Source organism: Cheilinus undulatus, linkage group 1 (genome assembly GCF_018320785.1).
Source record: "Cheilinus undulatus linkage group 1, ASM1832078v1, whole genome shotgun sequence".
Taxonomy (NCBI): Eukaryota; Metazoa; Chordata; class Actinopteri; order Labriformes; family Labridae; genus Cheilinus; species Cheilinus undulatus.
The window spans coordinates 20032662-20056918 of NC_054865.1; the positions used below are offsets into that span (position 1 = coordinate 20032662).

A 24257-nucleotide genomic window follows, 5' to 3' on the forward strand; every position below is an offset into this window, starting at 1 on the left:
AATCCATGAATTTTACGAAACTATCCAAAGGGGAAAAAACAAGCTCCATTAACCTCCTAAGACCCCTCATGTACACATGAGGACATATTTAGGTTTTCTACAACAAAGTAGCCTAATCATTTTTGGTTATAACCGTTTGTGCAGTAATTGAGTTCAGTGAAGTTTAAGTAATTTGTTTTAAATAATAGGAGAATTTGCTTTTTGGATATTGTAAGGAATTTCAATTTGCATATTTTGGATAGTTTCATTGGTTTTGGGAAAGTTTGCTTTGCTTTGATATTTTAATGTGTTTGATTATGTATTTAGTGGGAATTTTCCTGAGGATTTGAAAAAAAATGTTTGGAAATTCTAATGCATTTTCATGAAAATGTGTGACATTTATTTACGAATATTGGGGTATTTGGGAAATTTGGGATTCCAGGTGTTTGTTTCATTTTTTTTTAGAATTTTCAAGGAAGTTTCAGAGAATTTGGCTGCTTTGGTCATTTTCATGAATAATTGGGAAATGCATCTGTAAATTTTGTGGAATTTGCTTGAAAATTCTTAGGAATTAACAAGGATATTTTAGGATATTTTTTATTTTTAAAAATGATGTGACTTCTTTGAAAATTAGGGAAATGATGCGGACTCTGGGAAGGAAAAATTCCAAGCATTTCCTGTTTAAAGACAAGGTTGGTGTTTTTCACTTAGTAGGTCCAACTCATTCCAAACAATTGGGAGAAACTCCCAAAAAAAAGTTTAGCTCTCAGGAGGTGAAACATTTTAAAACCCAGATAAAACCATGAAGAATATTTTCATTTAGGGAGAAACAGCTGATGAAAGCAGCTCATTTAAAGGTAAAGTCTGTAACATTTAGCCTAATGGCCTTTTACTGAACAAACTTGGAGAAAATGAAAAATGACATTATACATAGGTTTATGTTTAGATTAGTGTTGAATTGTCCTTTAAATATAAAATTGTTTTGTTTTTATTAATTTAGAATAAACTTTTTATTTATGGATAAGATCCCCTGGACTCCGTCATCTTGGATTTTTTCGTTTCAAACATTTCTGCAGAACCAAAGATGGGACCAAATAAAATTGATAGGTCATTTTTTAGATTCCACTGGTTGCCACAGTGGTACCAGACATTATTCAGTTTTACATACCATGCCTTTAACATAGAGGAAAACAGCTGTCTTAATTCAGGGGCTGCATCATTCGTAGGGTATACTTGAGACTAATCCTGGTACAACACAGTGTGCTGAAGGCCGTGCCACTTCAAAGATTTACATCTTACTTTCCTGAGCTATGATGGAGCCATCTGTGGCTTCCTACATGGCCAAAAATGTCTGAAGACTCCCCGAGTCCCAACACAAATGAAGTAGCTGACTTTAGAGATGCTGAGGATAACACTGAAAGTAGCTGATTTCAACCCAATCTATTAGCTACCAAAAATGCCAAAATAAAAAGGGAGGGACTTGAAACTTTACATTGTGGTTAAAGTTACAGGTTCAGTAAGCAATTTAGCAATTTTTCAGCGTTTTCCAGTATAGGTGAGCAGTGTTAACTTTGGCAGCTACTTTAAATTTAATTCTAGTCTTAAGATTAAAATGACTTTAGTTTTAGTTACATTTTAGTCATTTTTAACCTTTACTGTTTTAGTCTAGTTTTGGTCTAGTTTTAGTCTAGTTTTAGTGTACTTTTAGTCAACAAAACTCATAAACATTTTTATCCAGTTTCAGCAAATAGAAAGTCTGACAGTTTAGTCGTTGCTTTTAGTCATGATATGTATTCCCTTTGAACTAATTAAAATAGCCAGTTTGTTTCAGTGATATAAATTTAAACCACTCATATTAATGTACTTTTATTGATTTTAGATACAATACACATACCTTGTGTGCACAACAGAGAAATGTCTTGGATTTTGAATGTCCAACAGTCCAGAACTAACTTTTTTGACTAAAAATAGTTTTTGTCAGATGTTTTTTTTTCATCACTAATCTTTTTGTAGCTCACCTCTATTTTTAGTCATAGTTTTGGTCTACAAATAAACGCTGCTGGGAACAGTGAACTAGGGTAATGGTGGTAACTCAACAAGAAATCATTCAACCACTTAGATAACACGATGCTTGGCATCCCTTTTCAGCTCTACCTTCTTTCACAATAGCACTGTGACAAGAGTGTCTTTGTACTTAATGCATCCCTCATGATATTAGTGTCCCAGTGTGTGAACTCACCTTACCTTACAACAATGCAGTAGCATGAGAGCACGGTATGTAAGCACATGGCAAGAGCACCTGTATATAAATACTCAAACAGAAAGTACTGTTCCACCTCACCAGGTCAGCGATGCACAATGCCAGCTTGTTACCCTCATTACGTCGCTGTAAATACCTCTGATGTTGGATCACTGGTGCTGCAACCGTTCAGGCTCAGCGCATGACACACTGCATGCAAGGTGTAACAGGGACGTACAGTTCATTCAGACATCATTCAGGCCCCCTTCACTTTTCTTAACGTTGTTATGTTGCAGTCCGATACTACAATATGAAAAGAAAAAATTATTCTGCTCTCAGTACCACATCACGACGTCGGGCTAGTGACTTAGGAGCCTGACGTGCTGGAAGTACCAGGCCCCTTTCACTGGCTGAGCATAGCGGGCGAGAAGGAGTGTAGACCTGGATGAGGGACTCCAGGTAAACAGGAGCAGTTTTGGTTACTGCTTTGTAAGCAACGATTAGAGCTTTGAATTTAATGTGAGCTGCAACTGGAAGCCAGTATAGAGATATGAAAAGCGGAGTGACATGAGCCCTCTTGGGTTGGTTGCAGACCAGACGTGTCTCTGCATTCTGGATCATCTGCAGAGGTTTAACTGTGCATGCAGGGAGGCCTGCCAGTGATGAGTTGCAGTAATCAATGCGTGATAGTACGAGAGAAATAGAAAGTCTCACAGTCGGCAATGCATATCAGAGCAAAAACTAAGCCATGAGGTCAAAGGAACCGCTTGCAGCTCAGAGACAAGATTGTTGACAGGCACAGATCTGGGGAAGGCTACAAAAATATTTCTGCTACACTGAAGGTTCCCAAGAGCACAGTGATCTCCAAATGGAAAAAAGTTTAGCACAACCAGGACACTGACAAGAGCTGGTCACTCAGCCAAACTGAGCAATCAGGGGAGAAAGTCCTTAGTAAGAGAGATGACCAAGAACCCAATGGTCACTCTGACTGAGCTCTAGAGATCCTGTGAGGAGATGGGACAAAGTTCCAGAAGGACAACTATCACTGCAGCCCTCCACTGATCTGGGCTTTATAGCAGAGTGGCTAGATGGTCTTATGTCTCAGGATCTTTTCTTACCGTCTGTTCCAAAGGTCAGACATAAACTTGGAAAAAAGGTGTTGAAGTTTGCTGCTCCCTTTGCTTGGAATGAGTAGAAAAGACTCGAAACTTGATGATCTGCTCTCACTGGACTCATTCAAGAGGAATTAAAATGACTTAGAGGAAGACAAATCTGGGTGCAGATGCTTTGATTATTTGCAGATGTGGTCGATTTTGGCAAGTATTGGCTGTTCAACTTTGTTATCTTGTGTATCTTAATGCATTTTGTTATTTTGTATTATTCTTTCTGAGTATGACTGTTGTTGTTTGTCTGAAACTCTGTAAACTGTTACCGCTTGTCTTGGACAGGACACTTGAAAAGAGATTTTTATCCTCAATATGTTTTTTTCCTGGTAAAATAGAATTAAAAATTAAATTTACCTAAAGGCAGTCTTTAAGTGGCATATTATTTATACCGAGTGTGGTTAGAGCTCCCTTCCATTTATTTCCAGTGTTCTTGCCTTATTTTAGCTATGTTCCTGGTTCTTAAAGACCTCTTTATACAATAATACACCCTCTAACTGAGCTGTATTACATCTGCTTGTTGCTTATTTGTCATGTATTAATTAATGTGATTAAACTTTTTGACATCAAATGTGTTGAAAGGTTGCAGACTGATGCGTGACAAGTGCATAATGCTCAGTTACAACATGCATGCACTGAACCCTGTGGTAAATTATACATTTACAGAGAGAATAAGCATTTCTTTCCTCTGGCATGGTCTCAAACCATACTGCAGTTCAGTCTTTCAGCTGAACAGTCCTCTTAAAAGAAGTCTAGTTGTGTTTTCCCTGCAGTGTGAGTGTGTTTTTGGTTGCACTGAGCTTTCCAGGTAGTGTTTAAGTTTGAAGGCATGATAATGACAGACCAGACCTGACACTCAGAGCAACACTTCAGGGATGATGGGGATGTTCACAGTGTTGGGAGTGCCCTCTAATGACAGAGACGTGGAACAACCAAAGACAACTTTACAGCTCAAATGGATGTCGATGTGTTTATAAGAAAGGTGTCACTTTAATTACAATTAAAGTGACAATGACAGGATAATTACAATATTTGAACACACTATCAAGCTGCCTAATGCCATACTGTTACTAATTTCAGAGTTCTTTTGGCTTTAATAAAATAATATTTTACATTATAGAGCACCAAACCACGGCTGACCTACAGATTCACGGTAACGAATCTGATTCAAATTTAAACCAAGAATCAGATAAAACAAGGAAACATGGGAGTCAGTGGCTCTACCTGACTAAATAAATGTGAAACAAAGAAACTATTAAATGTGGGACTTCACACAAAGCCTCACCTGATCCCCGTAGAAAGGTTGGAGTCAGTGATACAGCTCAGGTGTTTCCCTAATAAATGTCAGCAGTTTCAAATGTCATGAAAACATGTTGAGAACAAGGAAAGCTCTTTGTGGTTGCTGAAGTCGCTGTGAAGTGAAGGCAGAGTTGACAGAAGAATCCATGTTAAACCTCCAGTCTGCTGTAAATGTGTATTTAAGTTTCTGAATGCTGTGTGCAGTGGAAATGTGTTGTAAACCCACTGTTCCTGGAGCAGAGATGTGGAGAGAAGATTTCTGTTTACTGGAGCTTATGGTATTCTCTCTTAACAACATCATATCTAAGGTAGGATACCATTTAGAGGCCTATCTTTTGGTCTGATTTGCATTCCCCCAGCAATTGGAGAGGCCTGACCCGATTTGACGCTGGTCTCATCTGATTATTTGTCTAAATAATCCTCCAGAGTGTAGTAATGGGATTATAGTACAACTCGTGACTGAATCAGAGCCTGGTTGATCCTTAATCAGAAATGGGATATCAAAGACGTTTCTTACGTTTCTAGGTCGTGTTGCTATCATCTGGATACCCACAATGGTCAATAAGAGTGAGCAGACCAGTTAGCTATACCTTGAGGATATGATTATATCATCCTTTAATGCCTGATTTGTAGTGTTGTAGTACTTGAGAACATTCTTGGTCTTGAGACCGGCCTCAAGACCACATTTTGGATGTCCTGGCCTTGTCTCAGACTCGAGAGCATTTTTACTCGGTCTTGTCTTGGTCTTGGACAGGTCGGACTTGGGATTTTCCATCAAGACCAGTCGAGACCAGCGCTGCTATTTATCGACTTCATTATTGTGATAATAAGGAGAAGTACTCGCTAAAACAACAAATAGCTACACCTGCAAAAACTCAGATATCAGTCCATCTTATTTCTAGACAGAAATACCTCTGAACACCTATTTTAAGCCTCATTCACCTGACAAATCTAGATAAACACCTCATTTTCAGATATTTAAAATAATTCTGGACTTGTCAGTGGCTTTTAAATACATACAATGACTTATTTTTCAAAGAAGTTAGTTGAACTGATTTGTTAAGATTTGAGGTTTTTGCATGTTGTGCTTTGAAATAGTTACAGACACCTTTTTTTATCCATCAGATAACTGTTCAACCTTGTCATGGTTTTTTAAAACAAATTCTTATGGTATAGGTCTTGACCTCGGTCTCAATCCCCAAAAGTCTTGGTTTTGTCTTGGTCTTGGTGCAAACTGGTCTCGGGCAAGTCTTGGTCTAGGATAGTGTGGTCTTGAGGACAACACCACTGATTTGCGTACATCACTGATAGCCACTCTCACAGATTGTTCATCTGAGATGCCATATATTTCAGAAAAGAGGTGTCGTTGTTTGCTTGTACATTACATTTCCACTTTAAGATTTTTTTTATTCAACCATTTTCATAAAATTCTGGTACTTAAATTGATAAAACAACCACATTACCAACATTACAAAAAGGTCAGAGGTCTAATCTGGGATTTAATCATGTATAGGCCCTTTTAGAAGTAGTAACATGGCTTGCTTTAGCATCGTAAAGCTAACATAGCTATGTTAGCTATGTAATTAATGCTACTTCATAAACAAATGTAGCTTAGTTAGCTTTAGCAACTTGAGCTCAAGCAAACATAGCTAAAGCTAACATAGATAATGTCTCTACCTAGTTTACACAGCTTTTTTGTGAGTTTGGCTTTTGCTATGTTAGCTACGTGGCTATGTTGGCTACATAGTTATCTAAAGTTAGCTTTAGCAATGTGAGCTGGGGCAAACATAGCTAAAGCTAATTTAGTCACGTAGATAGCATAGATATGTAGCTGTTTTGTGAGCTCAGCTTTAGCTACATTAGCTACATAGCTACACTAGCTACAAAGCTCCATGATCTACATAGCTCACACAGTTAATGCAGTGAGATAAACTACATTTGCTGTGTTAGAATGTTTTCATGGAGCACCAGCTATTGTCCTGTAAGCAGACTTTATTTGGCTTTATCAAAGTTATGTTACCAGGTTTTAAAGGTCAGGTTTTTAACTTTAACTTTCAGAATCCTAACCGTTACCTTAACCCTAAATGGAAGTTTGGTCTGATTTTATTTCAAGTGTAGACATGAAAATGACTTTCACCAACTCATTTGTTGTCAGTTTGCATATTTTGAGTGTATGAAGTGTTAAAATTGTGGTCAAAGCTTCAGTCACCAGCGTATATCAGACAAAATCTCACATTTATTTCTATACCTTGGTGCAGATGATAGCCAAGGCTAGAGACATCATGTTTCAGGTTTGTTCATCCAGTCCAGCCATTCTTGTGAATGTGATATCTTAGGAACACTTTGGCAGATTTTCTCAAAACTTTGCCCAAAGTTCCTTTCATGAAGTGGTCGCTGCATGCACAAATGTTCTCTCACACTTCAAGCAGAGTTTTTCAATCCACATCCATTTCAATCCTGTTGTTTCTTGCTGAGCTTCATAAACTTTGGCCCCTTATGTGTAAAGACTCAAAAGTAACTCCTTTTTTTTTTTTTTTTTAAATTTGCCACTTGGCACAGCTGCACACAGTACAATTCTTTGGCACTGGTATTGTTGACGGTGCTTCTCCTTTTTCTGCACCTCATCTGAACTTCTAAGTGATGTGACCCCTGGACTGAGTGATATTGGAAGTGAAATGTGTGTGATTGTTCTGACTTAAAGGGATACTTCAACATTTTGGCAAATTCGTCCATTGCCATAATTCCTATAGTCTTAGTAATAGGTTCATTACCTTCAGTTGTCGGTGCAAGCTATTTTTAGATCGCCGCTGCCGAGTTCAGACCTGCTGTGCCAACTCATTGTAAGCAGATGGTATTCTGGCTTTCCCTCATCAAACTCATCAAATACATCTGAATTCATCACGCTATGAAATAATCACGGAACATTACAAGACGGAGATGCTTTAAAGCAAAATGCAAAGCCAGAACTACACTCCAGACATGGCTGCTGCACTGTGTCACTTCACCCAGTGGTTTATTCAAGAAATAGTTCAGAGTATTTTCTTCATGCGTCGTAATGTTACATAATTATACGTTATTGTTTCAAAGCGTGGTGAATGTGCAGGTCACAACTTGTCCACGAGAGCGTTTTGGAGTTGTTGGATTGTGTATTTGATGAGTTTGATGAGGGAAAGCCAGAATACCATCTGCTTACATTTAGTTGGCACAGCAGGTCTGAACTCGGCAGCGGCGATCTAAAAACAGCTTGCACCGACAACTAAAGATAATGAACCTATTACTAAGACTATAGGAATTATGGCAATGGACGAATTTGCCAAAATGTTGAAGTATCCCTTTAAGTGAGAAGCGCTCATGAAAAGAATCAAAATAGTTTATGGACATGTATCAGTCCCTTAATTCCTGGAGATGGAGTCTTGCAGAACACGCAGTGTCACAGACCTCATTCTGGTGCTCTATACACAACAACATCCTGTTTCTCACAGTGACCCTGGTAGAGGGAAAAAACAACAGAAAAATTCCACATATCTCTTTTCCAATTCAACTTTCTGCATATCTGCAAAAATCTCTAAACAAAGCAGTGCGAGCCTTAATAAGCTAGCTAATAATGTTTTATCCCATGTGTCTTATTTGTGTTTCTCATAACTGTGGTTTAAACTGTTCCCTACACAGTACAAAGAGCTGACATCTCAGGTTTATGAGCAGAATATGATCATTACAATCCCAAACTGAGGGTTAAATTCATACTTATAGTAAGTCATTAACTCCAATGAGCTGATACAGGAAGTCCAGTAAATAGGGTCATATTTGTTTTGCTGTCATCCATGAGTCATTGCGTATGACTTTTCTTGTTATCAAATAGTTCAGAGAATTAAGAAAAATGATTAAAATATTTTAGGTGCATCATTGCATAAACTAGTGCAATGATTTGAAGATTTAGGACCCTTTAATTGTAATAAAGAAAGAAGTGCAATATTTCATATCATAAGGGTAGCCACCTTCATTCTTTATGTTGAAGCGCAGGCAAATATGCTGCATATTCAAGCTTCACAACTGACTAGATGCTTTTTGGATCCTTGCATACAGTGAGCATGCCTCTCAGAGAAAATAAATCATTTCACTGGCTTCTACAACTAAAAGAGAATTAAATTGATTTTCATGCCCACACTAAGTAATCCTGTTTGGATATCCTCCTATGCCTAACGCTGTAGTGATTTTTACAGCGAAGAAAGGAGTGAAATAAAACGACAAGAAAGGGGGAGATTTTTCTGAAGCTCCTACACTTTAAGCTGATATAATTTACAGTGCTTATGAACCATATGCAGGAGAAAGCTCATGGTATACACAAAAGTTCATCTCCTGCAGAAATTTAAAACCTTGTCATTTAGAAGCTTGCTGAAAGCTCCTGTGAAGAGGTTCGGCTGGTTTGAAACATATTGAAATTAATATTGACATTGCAAATGCAAAAAAAGAGCACCAGCATCATGACTTGTTAATTCCAGTTTGTTCTTATGCAGTGCTGCACTATAACTCAGTGAGTTCTGTCACCCCACAGCCTTGAGGTTCCTGATGTCCATTGTTAACTGGCCAAATGGTAGCAACAGCTTCAGTCTGATGGGAGCCAGCAGGTTATCTGATATGTTCTTAATGTGAAATATAGTCTGATCTCTATCTGGAATTTTCAGTTTTTCTCGTCTTTGTTGTCACTTTTCAATCAGAAAGCGACAAAAAATTAAAACATGCTTCAGATTATTAGTCATATAAACATTGAGATTCTGATGACTAACAGTAAAACATAATAAGAGTTTACTACTAAGCATGATGTAGACTGAAAACAATTGGGTTTGACATCAAAAGATGAACATGAGATGAGAGATCAACATTTCAGCTTTTATTTCCAGGTATTTACATCAAGTTCTGATAGAAATAAAGCTTTCTCTTAAGGTGTGCAACAGAACATCAAATGTTGAGGTAAGCAAAAGTATTGGAATAGACAGATTTGAAACAGATTAATCTGGAAAAGAGTTCATATTTATTTGTAACTCATTAGCTCGTAGTAGAATTTTTAGGGTTCATCTCTGTACATTTGGCAAATTCCAGCCTGACCTTCCTGTTCTTCTTGCTAATGAGTAGTTTTCATCTTCTGGTGCAGCCTTTTTTTCATGACGTCTCCTGTGAACAGTAGATGGTGATACCTTCACTCCTGCCCTCTGGAGGTTGTTGCTGATGTCACCAACAGTTGTTTTAGGGTCTCTCTCTACAGCTGTTTCTGTCATCAACTGCTGCTATTTTCCTTGGTCTACCTGTTTGACGTCTGTTACTGAGTACACTGATAGTTTCTTTCTTCTTCAGGACATTCCTAATGGTTGTACTGGGAATGGCCAATGTTTGTGAAATGGCTCTGATTGACTTCATGTCTTCTTTCAGCTTCACAATTGCTTATTTTTCACCCTCAGACAGCTCTCTGTTTTTCATTTTGGTTACACCTCTAACTATAAATGCAGCCTGCACAGGCAAAACCCAAATCTGAAACTGAGCGTAGACATTCAGCGCTATAATTATTGTTTGAATAATCAATGTAACAGGGCACACCTGGGTGGGTTCAAACAAAAGGTGTTATCTTCCAAGTTGTGTATCAGATCCAGACATAAACACCTCAAAATAAAAGATGAAATGTTGATCACCTGTCTCATATTCATCTTTTGATGTCAAACCCAAATGTTTTCAGTCTACAGAAAAATAAAGGAAATGGCATCACTGTTCCAAAAGGGAGCGTAAATGTACCCCAGTTACTCTTCAAAACCTGTAAAAAGTTTGGATGTCATTCTTCAGCACATTCTTCCTGATCATGTCATTACAACATTGAAATAAAGATTCCCTTGTGCATGTCAGCATGCCGTGAATACTGAATCATGGAGGAAAAAAATGAATTATTTAAGATCATTACAACACTCATTAAAAGGGAGGAAAGGAGACGGGAAGAAAGGCAAAGAGAGTAGCCTTGTGCAGAGAACTACAGAAAGCGTGTGCATGGTTGTGCCCAGAACCAGTGGTTAGGGTGCAATGCTTTAACATTATTACAGCTGTTATCATCTACAGGTGAAATTTTCATCAAATACCTGCAGCACTGAGCTTTGATGAGATGAAAACTGGGTGTATTTCCTTTACACTGCAGTGCTGTAAGGGTTTTTTATTTTTGCTGACTATTTCAGATCTGTTCTCCTTGTCAGCTCATACTTAGATCTTATATACCGCTTCCTTTTTTCTGGTAGTGAGAAGAGGAGTAGTTGATCAGTCTGTGAGGACTTAGTTGGATTGGGTTGGATCCAAGTATGTAAATACACCTGGTTGTTGGTTTACATGCCCTACACAGGCGATGTGCCCTTGAAGAAGGTGCAGAACCCCCAACCACATAAGTGCATGAAACAATATTCTAACAGTATCCATAAAATATAATCCTTCAGCTGAAGACCTCTGCCAGCAGAGAACATTTTCAGGTAACACTTGGCACATAAACTTCTCTCTTTAGGCTCAATAGACAAGGCTTCCCCTGCTCTGTAGTACAGCCCTCTTTTTTTTTTAGATATGCTAAGATTGCATCAACCAAAATAAAAGAGATGGCCAAATTTCCTCAGTATGTGCATATTTCTGATGCTGCATTAAGTTTGCAATGACAGATTAGGCCTCTTACTGTTCAACCTTGTATTGGCATTGAAATGGATTGAGTAGTTATTTTTAGCATTCATTGTGGCCCCTCTGCAGACCACTCTGTGACTTCATTTGAGAACAAGGATGTGACTCATCTCATCATAATCTTTTAAGGCGCTCCAAATTACATTACAAACAAGGTCAGAGCACATTCAGAAGTAATAAGATTGTGATAATCATTTTTAATCCCCGTTCTCCCCACCCCCACTGTTTCACCACTAGACAAATTGTGTTGTTTATGTATTTTCCATCAGTGCCGGTGCAGATAAACAGTTATGGTTTCCACTCTCAGTGTAGGGAATTAAAGCAGCAGCCCCTCCCCCACCCCTCCTCCTACAGCCCATGTTGTTGAGCTGATCTCAGATCCGTCAGTGTGTGAGTTTGCAATGTTAGACAGTGCAGACAATCGTGCCCCTTCCCCACAATGCACTGGGGTCAGGTTCATTTGGGTTTGACAGTGGGATTGGTCCCACTGGGGGCAATTAGTCGCTAAAAGATGTGGAATGGTGGGAGCAGCGAGATGTCAGACAGTGGCTCAAACCCTCGTCAGCTAAACGCCTGTTAGCCTCGGCCCCAGAGAGGATGAACTGACAGCGTTTGTGTTTCTGTGTGAACGCTCCATGGCTGCAAACACGCCGCTTAGAATGATTTCAGACAGTTCAACATAACCTGCTGCACTCTGCAATGTCATGATGGGAGATATGTGTTTGTGTGTGTATTGTACTGAATAAAATGAAGGTGGCCACTGAGCAATAAACACTGCTGGCTGCTCTTTGAAGACTTTAATGTGGCATTGAGCCTGACAACATCTTGTTTTTGAAGCATCATATTATATTTATCTGGCAGGTTGGAAAACTTTTTTTTCCATCTCTTTCCTGGTTGGCAAATTGTCATTGCAGATTGTAATTTAATACAAGTAGCCTTGTCTTAACGTATAAGCTGCTGTATCCTAGTAAATTTAAAATATGACATTTACATTGAAATATTGAAATAATCCAAAAACCCAACCATAAGTGTAAGTGCAGGCTTATTCCTCAATCATTTTCTTCAATGTGAAACCTCGGCTACCAATTAATCTGTTGCTGTACCTGAGAGCAGATCAGAAGTTATGTGTTATTGTTATCCAATACACCGCGTTCCATTTATGAATAAATTATTATGCAAATTATATTTTTCTCTGATTTTCCTCGATAGACAATGCAAATGAAAGTCAGTATAATTTTCATAATTAAAATCTTATTGAACAAACCTTATGACAACTTATTTTTCTCAAAAATAAAAAAAAGTCAAAATGCACTGTTCCAAATTATTATGCACAACAGAGTTTCAAAACATTTTACAGGTTGTAAAGAACTGAAAATGGTCATTTGTTGAGTTTGCAGCATTAGGAGGTCATATTTACTGAAATCAAAAGCTATTTCAATCAAAAACCTCTTAACAGGACAAGTGTCATGATCCAGGTTTTGATTTATTATGTTTCTGAGTTTTCATATGGTTATCTTTGTGAATTCTTGTTTTCTAGTTTGATCTTGTTTTAGGTTTGGAGTTTATTAGGAGTTTTCTTTAGCCCTCGTGTTTCTTGTGTAGTATTTTCCTGTTTCTAGTATTTAGTTACTCCCTGTGTTTTATGTTTAGTTACTCCTTGTATTTTATGTCTAGTTATTCCCTGTGTTTCATGTTTGGTTAATTCCTATGTCTCATATTTAGTTTTACTCCCTGTGTTTGAGTTCACTCCTTGGTTCTTTGTATCCTCCTGTGTTTTCAGTGTTTCTGTAGTTTTGCTTCTTGTGTTCAGTTTTCAGTCCTTGTGTGCTTCTTGTGTTAGGTCCCATGTTTCCTGTTTTATTTTGTAGTTGCCTTCCCTTGTGTGTTATTCCAGTTTTGCTTCCTGCCTGAGTTTCCCTCCACTTTGATTATCCTTCACCAGTTTCACCTGTGTCTGATTGTCCACACCTGTCTGCCATTGTTAATCACTCCCTGCGTATTTAAGCTCTGTGTCTCCCTGTGTCTGGGTCGGTTTATTGCAAATGTCTTCCTCGTGTCAGCTCCTCGTGCTTCCTCGTGCTCCTTTGGATTTTGTTTTGTTTCTTTGATTTTGATTCTGGTGTTTAAGTTGTAAGTAGTTCTTTTGTTTGTTCATTAAATCAATCTTTTGTGTTATCTGCATTTGGGTCCTCCCATTTTGAGTTTTTCCCCGTAACCTCGTGACAGAATAAACCGACCTACAATGGACCCAGCGGATATTTTTGATAAGGACTGTTCTCCTTGGGCTGGATCAAGGCTGGCTATTTTTCGTGGACGCCGTGGAGGTCGCAGAAAGATGCCTAACCGCCATGAACCAGAACAAGTGACTTTGTTTCAATTTTTTGTCAACCGTGTAAGAGAATCCCAGCTCAAGCTTCAGCAGTCTGCCTCTCAGTTGGAGCCTCAGCCAGCTTCCAGTGCCCCAGAGAGTCCAGCTTCCAGTGCCCCAGAGAGTCCAGCTTCCAGTGCCCCAGAGAGTCCAGCTTCCAGTGCCCCAGAGAGTCCAGCTTCCAGTGCCCCAGAGAGTCCAGCTTCCAGTGCCCCAGAGCCTCAGCCACGTGTCTCCAGAGCCGCAGAGCCTCAGCCACGTGTCTCCAGAGCCGCAGAGCCTCAGCCACGTGTCTCCAGAGCCGCAGAGCCTCAGCCACGTGTCTCCAGAGCCGCAGAGCGCCGTCTGCCACCAGTCCCGGCAGAGCGCCGTCTGCCACCAGTCCCGGCAGAGCGCCGTCTGCCACCAGTCCCGGCAGAGCGCCGTCTGCCACCAGTCCCGGCAGAGCGCCGTCTGCCTGGTTTACAAGAGACCCCACTGGAGGCTATTCTGCCTCCACCTCCTGGCTCTGCATCACCTGAGGCTACCCGGACCCCAGCTCTTGGTTCCCCATCGCCAGAGGCCATCAGGACCCCAGATCCTGATTCTTTGCTGGAGGCCGTCCAGACCGCAGATCCTGATTCTTCGCTGGAGGCCGTCCAGACCCCAGATCCTGATTCTTCGCTGGAGGCCGTCCAGACCCCAGATCCTGACTCTTCGCTGGAGGCCGTCCAGACCCCGGATCCTGACCCTTCGCTGGAGGCCGTCCAGACCCCGGATCCTGACTCTTCCCTGGAGGCCGTCCAGACCCCAGATCCTGACTCTTCCCTGGAGGCCGTCCAGACCCCAGATCCTGATTCCTCGCTGGAGGCCGTCCAGACCCCAGATCCTGATTCTTTGCTGGAGGCCGTCCAGACCTCAGATCCTGATTCTTCGCTGGAGGCCGTCCAGACCCCAGATCCTGATTCTTCGCTGGAGGCCGTCCAGACCTCAGATCCTGATTCTTCGCTGGAGGCCGTCCAGACCCCAGATCCTGACTCTTCCCTGGAGGCCGTCCAGACCCCAGATCCTGATTCCTCGCTGGAGGCCGTCCAGACCCCAGATCCTGAATCTTCGCTGGAGGCCGTCCAGACCTCAGATCCTGATTCTTCGCTGGAGGCCGTCCAGATCCCAGATCGTGATTCTTCGCTGGAGGCCGTCCAGACCCCAGATCCTGATTCTTCGCTGGAGGCCGTCCAGACCCCAGATCCTGACTCTTCCCTGGAGGCCGTCCAGACCCCAGATCCTGACTCGTTGCTGGAGGCCGTCCAGACCCCAGATCCTGACTCGTTGCTGGAGGCCGTCCAGACCCCAGATCCTGATTCTTCGCTGGAGGCCGTCCAGACCTCAGATCCTGATTCTTCGCTGGAGGCCGTCCAGACCCCAGATCCTGACTCTTCCCTGGAGGCCGTCCAGACCCCAGATCCTGATTCCTCGCTGGAGGCCGTCCAGACTCCAGATCCTGATTCTTCGCTGGAGGCCGTCCAGACCTCAGATCCTGATTCTTCGCTGGAGGCCGTCCAGATCCCAGATCCTGATTCTTCGCTGGAGGCCGTCCAGACCCCAGATCCTGATTCTTCGCTGGAGGCCGTCCAGACCCCAGATCCTGACTCTTCGCTGGAGGCCGTCCAGACCCCAGATCCTGACTCGTTGCTGGAGGCCGTCCAGACCCCAGATCCTGACTCGTTGCTGGAGGCCGTCCAGACCCCAGATCCTGACTCGTTGCTGGAGGCCGTCCAGACCCCAGATCCTGACTCGTTGCTGGAGGCCGTCCAGACCCCAGATCCTGACTCTTCCCTGGAGGCCGTCCAGACCGCAGATCCTGACTCCCTGCCGGAGGCCGTCCAGACCCCAGATCCTGACTCTTTCCTGGAGGCCGTCTGGACGGCAGATCCTGATTCTCTGCTGGCAGCCATCCAGACCTCAGATCCTGACTCAATCAATCAATCAATCAAACTTTATTTATAAAGCGCTTTTCATACATGACATGTAACTCAAAGTGCTGTACATGGACAAATTAAAAACATTCCCTCAAACCCACCCACCCCCACCTTTTGCGTAATATAGACAATTAGAGTCATTCCCTCACACCCACACACCCGCAACCACCCTACAGACAACAGTTACATGTGCACCCACTCACACCCACTCACACACACTGTTTCACAAACACACACAAAAATAGTGGACATTAGGCTGAGTACAAGAGGCTGAGTACAGATGAACCAGTTGAGAAAGCGCCATCAGAGGGGCCGTCTGCACCAGGAGCAGCGAGTCACCCACAGCTACAGGACACCGACGCAGGACCCAGAGGAGGGATGAGGCAGAGACACCAAACCTCCACCAGGAACCCACGAGACAGACCCCTGCAGCCATAGCCGACCACCGCTCCCGGTGCAGAGGGCTCCCCCAGAGGAAACACTGGAGATCCTAAAAATGATAAAAGGATAAAAATAAGTAAAACCTCAGTACAAATAAAACCTAAGAACTAAAATATAAAATAGCATAACTAAAAAATTAAGGTAGGAAAAGAATAAAATTCATAAATAAATACAGATTGAAGGCCTAAAATAAATAAATATCATAAATAAAATAGATAAATATTAATCAAAAGCTAAGCTAAAAAGGTGTGTCTTGAGCCTGCTCTTAAAAACATGAACGTTCTCTGCGGCCCTGAGCTCCTCTGGCAGGCTGTTCCATAGACGAGGGCCATAGTGCTGGAAAGACGCCTCGCCATGAGTGTGTGTCCTGACTTTGGGAATGACTAAGAGCCCGCTGCCAGAGGAGCGCAGGGTCCGCGAGGGTTCATAAGGTAAAAGCAGTTCTGAAAGATAAGAAGGCCCAAGACCATTAAGACATTTAAAAACCAGTAAAAGAACTTTAAAATTGATCCTAAAACACACAGGGAGCCAATGCAGTGATTCTAAAACCGGTGTAATGTGGGCCCGCCCTCTGGTCCTAGTCAGGACACGTGCTGCTGAATTTTGGAGTAACTGTAGACCTGAAATATTCTTTTTGGGAAGACCAGAGAGCAGGGCATTACAGTAGTCTATACGACTGGTGATAAAAGCATGCATCAGCGTCTCCGTGTTGGCTTGAGAGAGAATGGGGCGGACTCTGGCGATGTTCTTTAGATGATAAAAACCTATTTTTGTTACATTCTTAATGTGTGGAATAAAAGTCAGCTCAGAGTCAAAAATTACACCCAGGTTTTTCACTTGTGATGATGGATTAAAAGACAGTGCTTGTAGTTTGGGTAAAATTTTCTCTCTCAAGGCCTCAGGACCAATGACTAAAACCTCAGTTTTGTCCTGGTTAAGCTGGAGAAAGTTTTCTGCCATCCAGGATTTGATATCTAAAATGCAGTTAAAAAGAGCATCCATTGGCCTGGTGTCATCAGGAGACATGGAGATGTAAAGCTGTGTATCATCAGCATAACTGTGGAAGTTGATTCCATGTCTCCTGATGACACCGCCAAGAGGAGCATGTACAGGTTAAAAAGCACAGGACCTAAAATCGAACCCTGGGGCACACCACATGTGATTTTATGGACTTTGGAGGAGCATGTGTCTACACTTACCATGAATGTTCTGTCTGTGAGGTAGGAAGTAAACCATTTGAGTACAGTACCAGAGAGGCCGACCAGATGTTTGAGTCTATTTAAAAGAATAGTGTGGTCTACTGTATCGAAGGCAGCACTTAGATCCAGCAGAACCAACACCGTCACCTTTTGTGAATCATAATTTAATCTAAAATCATTTAAAATCTTTGTCAAGGCCGTCTCTGTACTGTGGTTTACCCTAAAACCAGACTGACATTCTTCATGAATACCATGTGTGTCTAAAAAATAATTCAGCTGAATAAAAACAAGTTTCTCTAAAATTTTACTTAAAAATGGTAAGTTAGACACTGGTCTGTAATTGTTAAAGTCATTAAAATCTAAATTGCTCTTCTTCAACAGGGGCCTCACCACTGCCGCTTTAAAGGCAGCGGGAAAGACCCCCGTCTGAAGTGAACAGTTCATCATGTTTAAAAGCTCATCTCTAAAAGATCCATAAAATGACTTAAAAAATGAGGTTGGAATTGGATCTAAAAGACATGTGGTGGGCTTCACTGAGGAGAAAACTTCATCAAGCATCTCAGCATTAACCAAGACAAAACTGTCCAGTGTTTCCTCTGGTAAAGATAAAAACTCAGACGTGTTAAAAGCAGAGGTTCGGCTGGATAAAATATCACATCTGATAGTGTCAATCTTTCCCCCGAAGTGGGCTGCAAACTCCTCACAGAGAGTGTTTGTGGGGGTTATTTGAAGTTGAATAAAATCAGGGTTAAAAAGATGGTCAATGGTGGAGAAGAGAACTTTTGGGTTATTTTTATGGTTTGTGATTATTTTAGCAAAGTATGAATTTCTGGCATTTCTGACTGCATAATTGTAGGCTTTTAGATGTTCATTGTATATTTGAAAATTTACTGTTATTTTACTTTTCCTCCATTTTCTTTCTGCCGCTCTGCAGTTTCTTTTCAGTTTTTTGACTTCATTTCTCCATGGGGCTATAGGCTTAGGGCGAGCCTTTTTCAATTTAAGTGGAGCAACTGAATTAAGTGCGTATTGAAGTCTACTGGTAAAATTATCAACGATAAAATCACAGGGGGCAGGTAAAACAACTGGAGGATATTTTTCTAAAACTTGAATAAAATTTGCAGCCACTTCAGGGGTCAGATGACGCTTCCTCACAGTTCTCACAGAGGTCTCCCGCTGGATAAAAACGGTGATATTAAAAAACACACAGTAGTGGTCAGAGACAGCAACAACAGAGGACACACTGGTGGACAGGCCATAGGTGATGACCAGGTCCAGAGTGTGTCCCCTGTTGTGAGTTGGCTGCATGACGTGCTGAGTAAAATCCATATAGTTAAGAATATTTAAAAATTCACTTGCAACAGGGTCTAAAATGTTATCTATGTTCAGGTTAAAATCACCGATTAAAATAATCATATTGTAAGAATTGTGTAAAATTGATAAAAACTCTGAAAACTGTGGGATAAAAAGACTGCACCTTTTTGGTGGTCTGTACACTGTCATGCATAAAATTGTAGGGTTGTTAAAAACAATAGAGTGGTATTCAAAACTTGTGTAATGTTCAACTAAAATAGGTTTGGTTGGCAAAGTGTTTGTACTAATAGAAGCAGTGCCACCTCCCCTTTTACCACTCCTAGTTGAAAATGCAAAGTTAAAATCAGGTGGGGAGGCCTCAGTGAGAACAACTGGGGCATCTGCACCCAGCCATGTTTCAGTTAAAGATAAGCAGTCAAGTTTGTGCTCTAAAATCAGGTCATTTATAATAAAAGTCTTGTTCAGCAGAGGGCGGACGTTTAAGAGGGCCATGTTTATGATAAGTGGGGGCTGATTAACTGTAGGATTTTGTGGTAAATGAGTTTTAGGGACAGATCTGAGATTATTGAAGTTGATGGAAGATTTGTGGGAAGATTTACACATAGGCTGCTCTCTGCTGATGATTACAGAAATGTGGAATGAACAGGAGTTATTTGAATCTATTGGAACATCAGTGGATGATGAGGGGGAGGTGTATTGGCTATACTGTCATGCAGATACCAGTGTGAGTTCTATGTTGTGTGAAAGAAGGCGGGATCCAGAGAAATTGTGATGTAAACGGTCCTTTTTGAATAGTCCAGGTCTCTTGAAAAATGTAAGGAAGTTGTCAACATATGGGATTTGGTTTGCAGTGCAGTATGATTTGAGGAATGTGTGTAAGAGTCTCAAGCGGCTGAATTTGATATCCCTGAAACGAGGTGGTGGAAGTGGTCCTGAAACTATTATCTGTTTGTTTAAACTGTGGATTGTGGTGATGAGGGTTATGAAGTCGTCCTTAAGTGTCTCTGACTGTTGTAATCTTAGATCATTGATGCCAGCGTGAACTACTACTGTTGATACGGAGGGGTGGTGACGGAGGATGTTTGGGGCGGAGTCTGTGATGTTTTTGACAAGTGCACCTGGGTGACAGCAGGTGTGGCCCTTGTTCACTCTCACGTGCCGAACCATTGAAGTGCCGAGGACCAGTACAGATGGGGCAGGCCTGGGTGCTGAGTTACGGGTTTCCGCCGAGCGAGCAGGACTCCGCAGCGCCATGGGACCGTCCGCAGGAGCCGAGGCACCTCCGTGCTCACACCGAGCGCTCCCGCTCGGCATGCGCAAGGAGGGCGCAGCAGCGGAGCCTCCCAACCCACAGCGCGCGGGCGAGCGTGGCATGGGGATGGAAGGAGCGGAGGAGCCCCCCGGCGCACACCCAGTTGCCTGACCAGGCATGTGCGGGGGAGCAGCGGAGTCCCTGGATGGCGCTGCAGTTGGTGGTGGTTGGCGTAGCGACGGAAACTCGCTCTCATGCAGTAGCCCCAGAGGTGGTGGTGACCTGCAGTCCATACCTGGCACCCCGCGCCTGCTAGATGTAGGAGCCGGGGTGAAATGCAGCTGCCCGGTGCGAGTTTTGACAGCGGAGCCACGGGACTGAGGGCGGACTTGAGGGGGCAACACGGTTCGACCTGCTGTCAGTGAAGGAAACTCCTCGTGGTCCAGGACATTAAATTTATTCCCCAGAGCAAGGTCTCCGGTGGGAGGGGAGCAGGACAGCCGGCTGCCCCGCGTCCTGCAGCCATTGCGTGCCCCGACAACAATCCATGGGTCCGACACTGGAGTGGAGCTGATCAGGCCTTTAGGTCTGGCCCCTTGTTGAATCCAGCGGTGTTCATCTGGATCTTTACCAGGGCGGGAAGAGGAGGGCCGGGACTCAGAGGCAGAGGAGTACTGGGCTGTGTCTGCTAGCTGGGCGCTGGTGGCATCGGCTCGGGTCTTGCCTAAGATTACGTCCGGGTCTCTTTCTTCATGGATTTTTATTAAAGTGGATATCTGCTGTTCGAGCTCGGCCACCTTCTGGCTCAGACCGGCACAACTGTCACATATGGATGTGGAGGTAAGTGAAGGCATGGCTCACCTGTAGCCTGTCGGCTAGGTTTGTTTTCAGTTTAACGGCGTATTGTCCTTTGTGGTTTTGACGATAAAATCCAGGCATCCAGTGGTTAAAAGCACGAATCCGGATAAAAACAAAGTTAAAAGCTGCCGCAGTCTTCACTAGATCCCAAAAGTTTCTTAAAATCAGGTAAAAACTGTTTGTTTGGGAGATCGGTCTTCCTAGTTACTTCCTAGTAACAGACCGTGCTCTTCCCTGGAGACCGTCCAGACCCCAGATCCTGACTCTTTCCTGGAGGCCGTCCGGACCGCAGATCCTGATTCTCTGCTGGCAGCCATCCAGACCCCAGATCCTTACTACCTGCCAGAGGCTATCCAGACCCCAGATCCTGACTCTTCGCCGGAAGCCATCCAGACCAAAGCTCCTGGTTCCTTGTCTGTGGCCGTCCAGACCCAAGCTCCTGGTTCCTTGTCTGTGGCCGTCCAGACCCGGACTCCTGGTTCCTCGTCGGTGGCCATCCAGACCCAAGCTCCTAATTCCTCATCTGTGGCTGTCCAGACCTCTTTTCCTGGCTCCCTGTCAGAGGTCCTGAGGGAGACCTCTGTTCCTGGCTCCCTGTCGGAGGTCCTGACAGAGCCCTCGGCTCCTGGCTCCGCGTCGGTGGTTCTGACCCCCAGCTGTGTTCCTGGGCTGCCCCCTGGCCGCCCTCCTGAATCCTCGTGTCCTCCTGGGCTGCCCCCTGGCCGCCCTCCTGAGTCCTCGTGTCCTCCTGGGCTGCCCCCTGGCCGCCCTCCTGAGTCCTCGTGTCCTCCTGGGCTGCCCCCTGGCCGCCCTCCTGAATCCTCGTGTCCCTCTGGGCTGCCCCTGGGTCGCCCTCCTGAATCGTCGTGTCCTCCTGGGCTGCCCCCCGGCCGCCCACCAGATCTCTTGTGCCCCTCTGGGCCGCCTCCGGGCCGCCCACCTGATCTCTCGTGCCCCTCTGGGCCGCCTCTGGGCCGCCCACCTGAACTCTCGTGCCCGTCTGGGCTGCCCCCTGACAGCCCACATGGACTCTTTGGCCCTCCTCCAGGCCCCCCTCCCACCCACCCTGCTGGTCTTGAACTGTTTTTGGATTTTTTTTGGTTTGGGACGTCTGGAATCCGTCCCTTGAGGGAGGGGCTCTGTCATGATCCAGGTTTTGATTTATTATGTTTCTGAGTTTTCATATGGTTATCTTTGTGAATTCTTGTTTTCTAGTTTGATCTTGTTTTAGGTTTGGAGTTTATTAGGAGTTTTCTTTAGCCCTCGTGTTTCTTGTGTAGTATTTTCCTGTTTCTAGTATTTAGTTACTCCCTGTGTTTTATGTTTAGTTACTCCTTGTATTTTATGTCTAGTTATTCCCTGTGTTTCATGTTTGGTTAATTCCTATGTCTCATATTTAGTTTTACTCCCTGTGTTTGAGTTCACTCCTTGGTTCTTTGTATCCTCCTGTGTTTTCAGTGTTTCTGTAGTTTTGCTTCTTGTGTTCAGTTTTCAGTCCTTGTGTGCTTCTTGTGTTAGGTCCCATGTTTCCTGTTTTATTTTGTAGTTGCCTTCCCTTGTGTGTTATTCCAGTTTTGCTTCCTGCCTGAGTTTCCCTCCACTTTGATTATCCTTCACCAGTTTCACCTGTGTCTGATTGTCCACACCTGTCTGCCATTGTTAATCACTCCCTGCGTATTTAAGCTCTGTGTCTCCCTGTGTCTGGGTCGGTTTATTGCAAATGTCTTCCTCGTGTCAGCTCCTCGTGCTTCCTCGTGCTCCTTTGGATTTTGTTTTGTTTCTTTGATTTTGATTCTGGTGTTTAAGTTGTAAGTAGTTTGTTTGTTTGTTAATTAAATCCTTTTGTTTTATCTGCATTTGGGTCCTCCCTTTTGAGTTTTTTCCCCGTAACCCGTGACAACAAGTTTCATGTTAACATAGGAGCCCTTCTTTAATATCACCTTCGCTATTCTTGCATCTATTGAACTTGTGAGTTTTTTTAAAGTTTCTGCTTGAATTTCTTAGCAGGATGTCAGAATATGCTCCCAGGGCTGCTGTATTGATGTGAACTGCCTCCCACCCTCATAGACCTTTAGCTTGAGGATGCTCCAAATGTTCTCAACAGGGTTGAGGTCAGGGGAGGATGGGGGCCACACCATGAGTGTCTCTCCTTTTATGCCCATAGCAGCCAATGACACAGAGGTATTCTTTGCAGCATGAGATGGTGCATTGCCATGCACGAAGATAGTTTTGCTACAGAAGGCACTGCACTTCTTTTTTTGTACCATGGAAGAAAGTGGTCAGTCAGAAACTCTATATACATTGCTGAGGTCATTTCCACATCTTCAGGGACTCCAAAGGGGCCAACTAGCTCTCTCCCCATGATTCCAGCCCAAGACACGTCTCACCACCTCCTTGCTGATGTCACAGCCCTATTGGGACATGGTGGCCATCAACCAACTATCCACTACTCCTCCATCTGGAACATCCAGGGTTGCACGGTACTCATCAGTCAAAAAGACCGTTTGAAAATGAGTCTTCATGTATTTCTGGGCCCACTGCAACCGCTTCCGCTTTTGAGTATTGGATAGGGGTGGCAGAATAGTAGGTTTATACACGACCGCAAGCCTCTGGAGGATCCTACACCTTGAGGTTGGTGGGACTCCAGAGGCACCAGCAGCTTCAAATATCTGTTTGCTGCTTTGTAAAGACATTTTAGCAACAGCTCTCTTTATCCAATGTATTTGCCTGGCAGAAACTTTCCTCATTATGCTTTTATCTGCACAAACATGTCTGTGCTCTGAATCAGCCACAAATGTCTTCACAGTACGATGATGATGCCTAAGTTTTTGTGAAACATCTAATGTTTTCATACCTTGTCAAAGGCATTGCGCTGTTTGAGGCTTTTCAGCAGCAGAGAGATCTTTTTTCTTTCCCATATTGCTTGAAACCTGTGGCCTGCTTAATAATGTGGAACATCCTTCTTAAGTAGTTTTCCTTTTATTGGGCTCACCTGAAAACTAATTATCACAGATGTCTGAGATTGATTTCAGTGATCCAAAGAGCCCAGAGACACAACCATGAGTTTAATTGAAAAGCAAAAATTTGAACGTAAATGCAATAAAATATAATTTGAATAATAATTTTGAATGCGGTGTGCATTTGAGTTACAAAGTGAAGAGAGAACATTTACTACTTTGAACAAGAGTGGTGATCTTTTGCAGATCTTAAAAATTTTTTAAAGTCTATAAATAGAAATATACTTGGGCAGCATGCCTAGTTATTGTCTATAAGTGTGAAACTCTGATTGTGTCAGAGGTGAGGTGAATCTGTGGAGAATAGCCATCAGATGCAGAAAATAAAGCATGATGGGAGGGAATGACACTCAGCCTGTAATAATAATGTGCCAAAAAGTGCAAAAAAAAAAAAAAAAGAGAGAGTTCAAGTAGGGTCTCAAATCTTTGAGGCACAAATCCAAATCAAGTCTCGAGATAAACATTTGTGTGCAAATTTAAAGT

General features: G+C 42.9%; 1 pseudogene; it reads right to left on the bottom strand.

Moving 5' to 3' along the window:
* Window positions 1-16359: 16359 nt before the first annotated feature.
* On the bottom strand, window positions 16360-20756 carry LOC121511924 (annotated as a pseudogene).
* Window positions 20757-24257: the final 3501 nt, after the last annotated feature.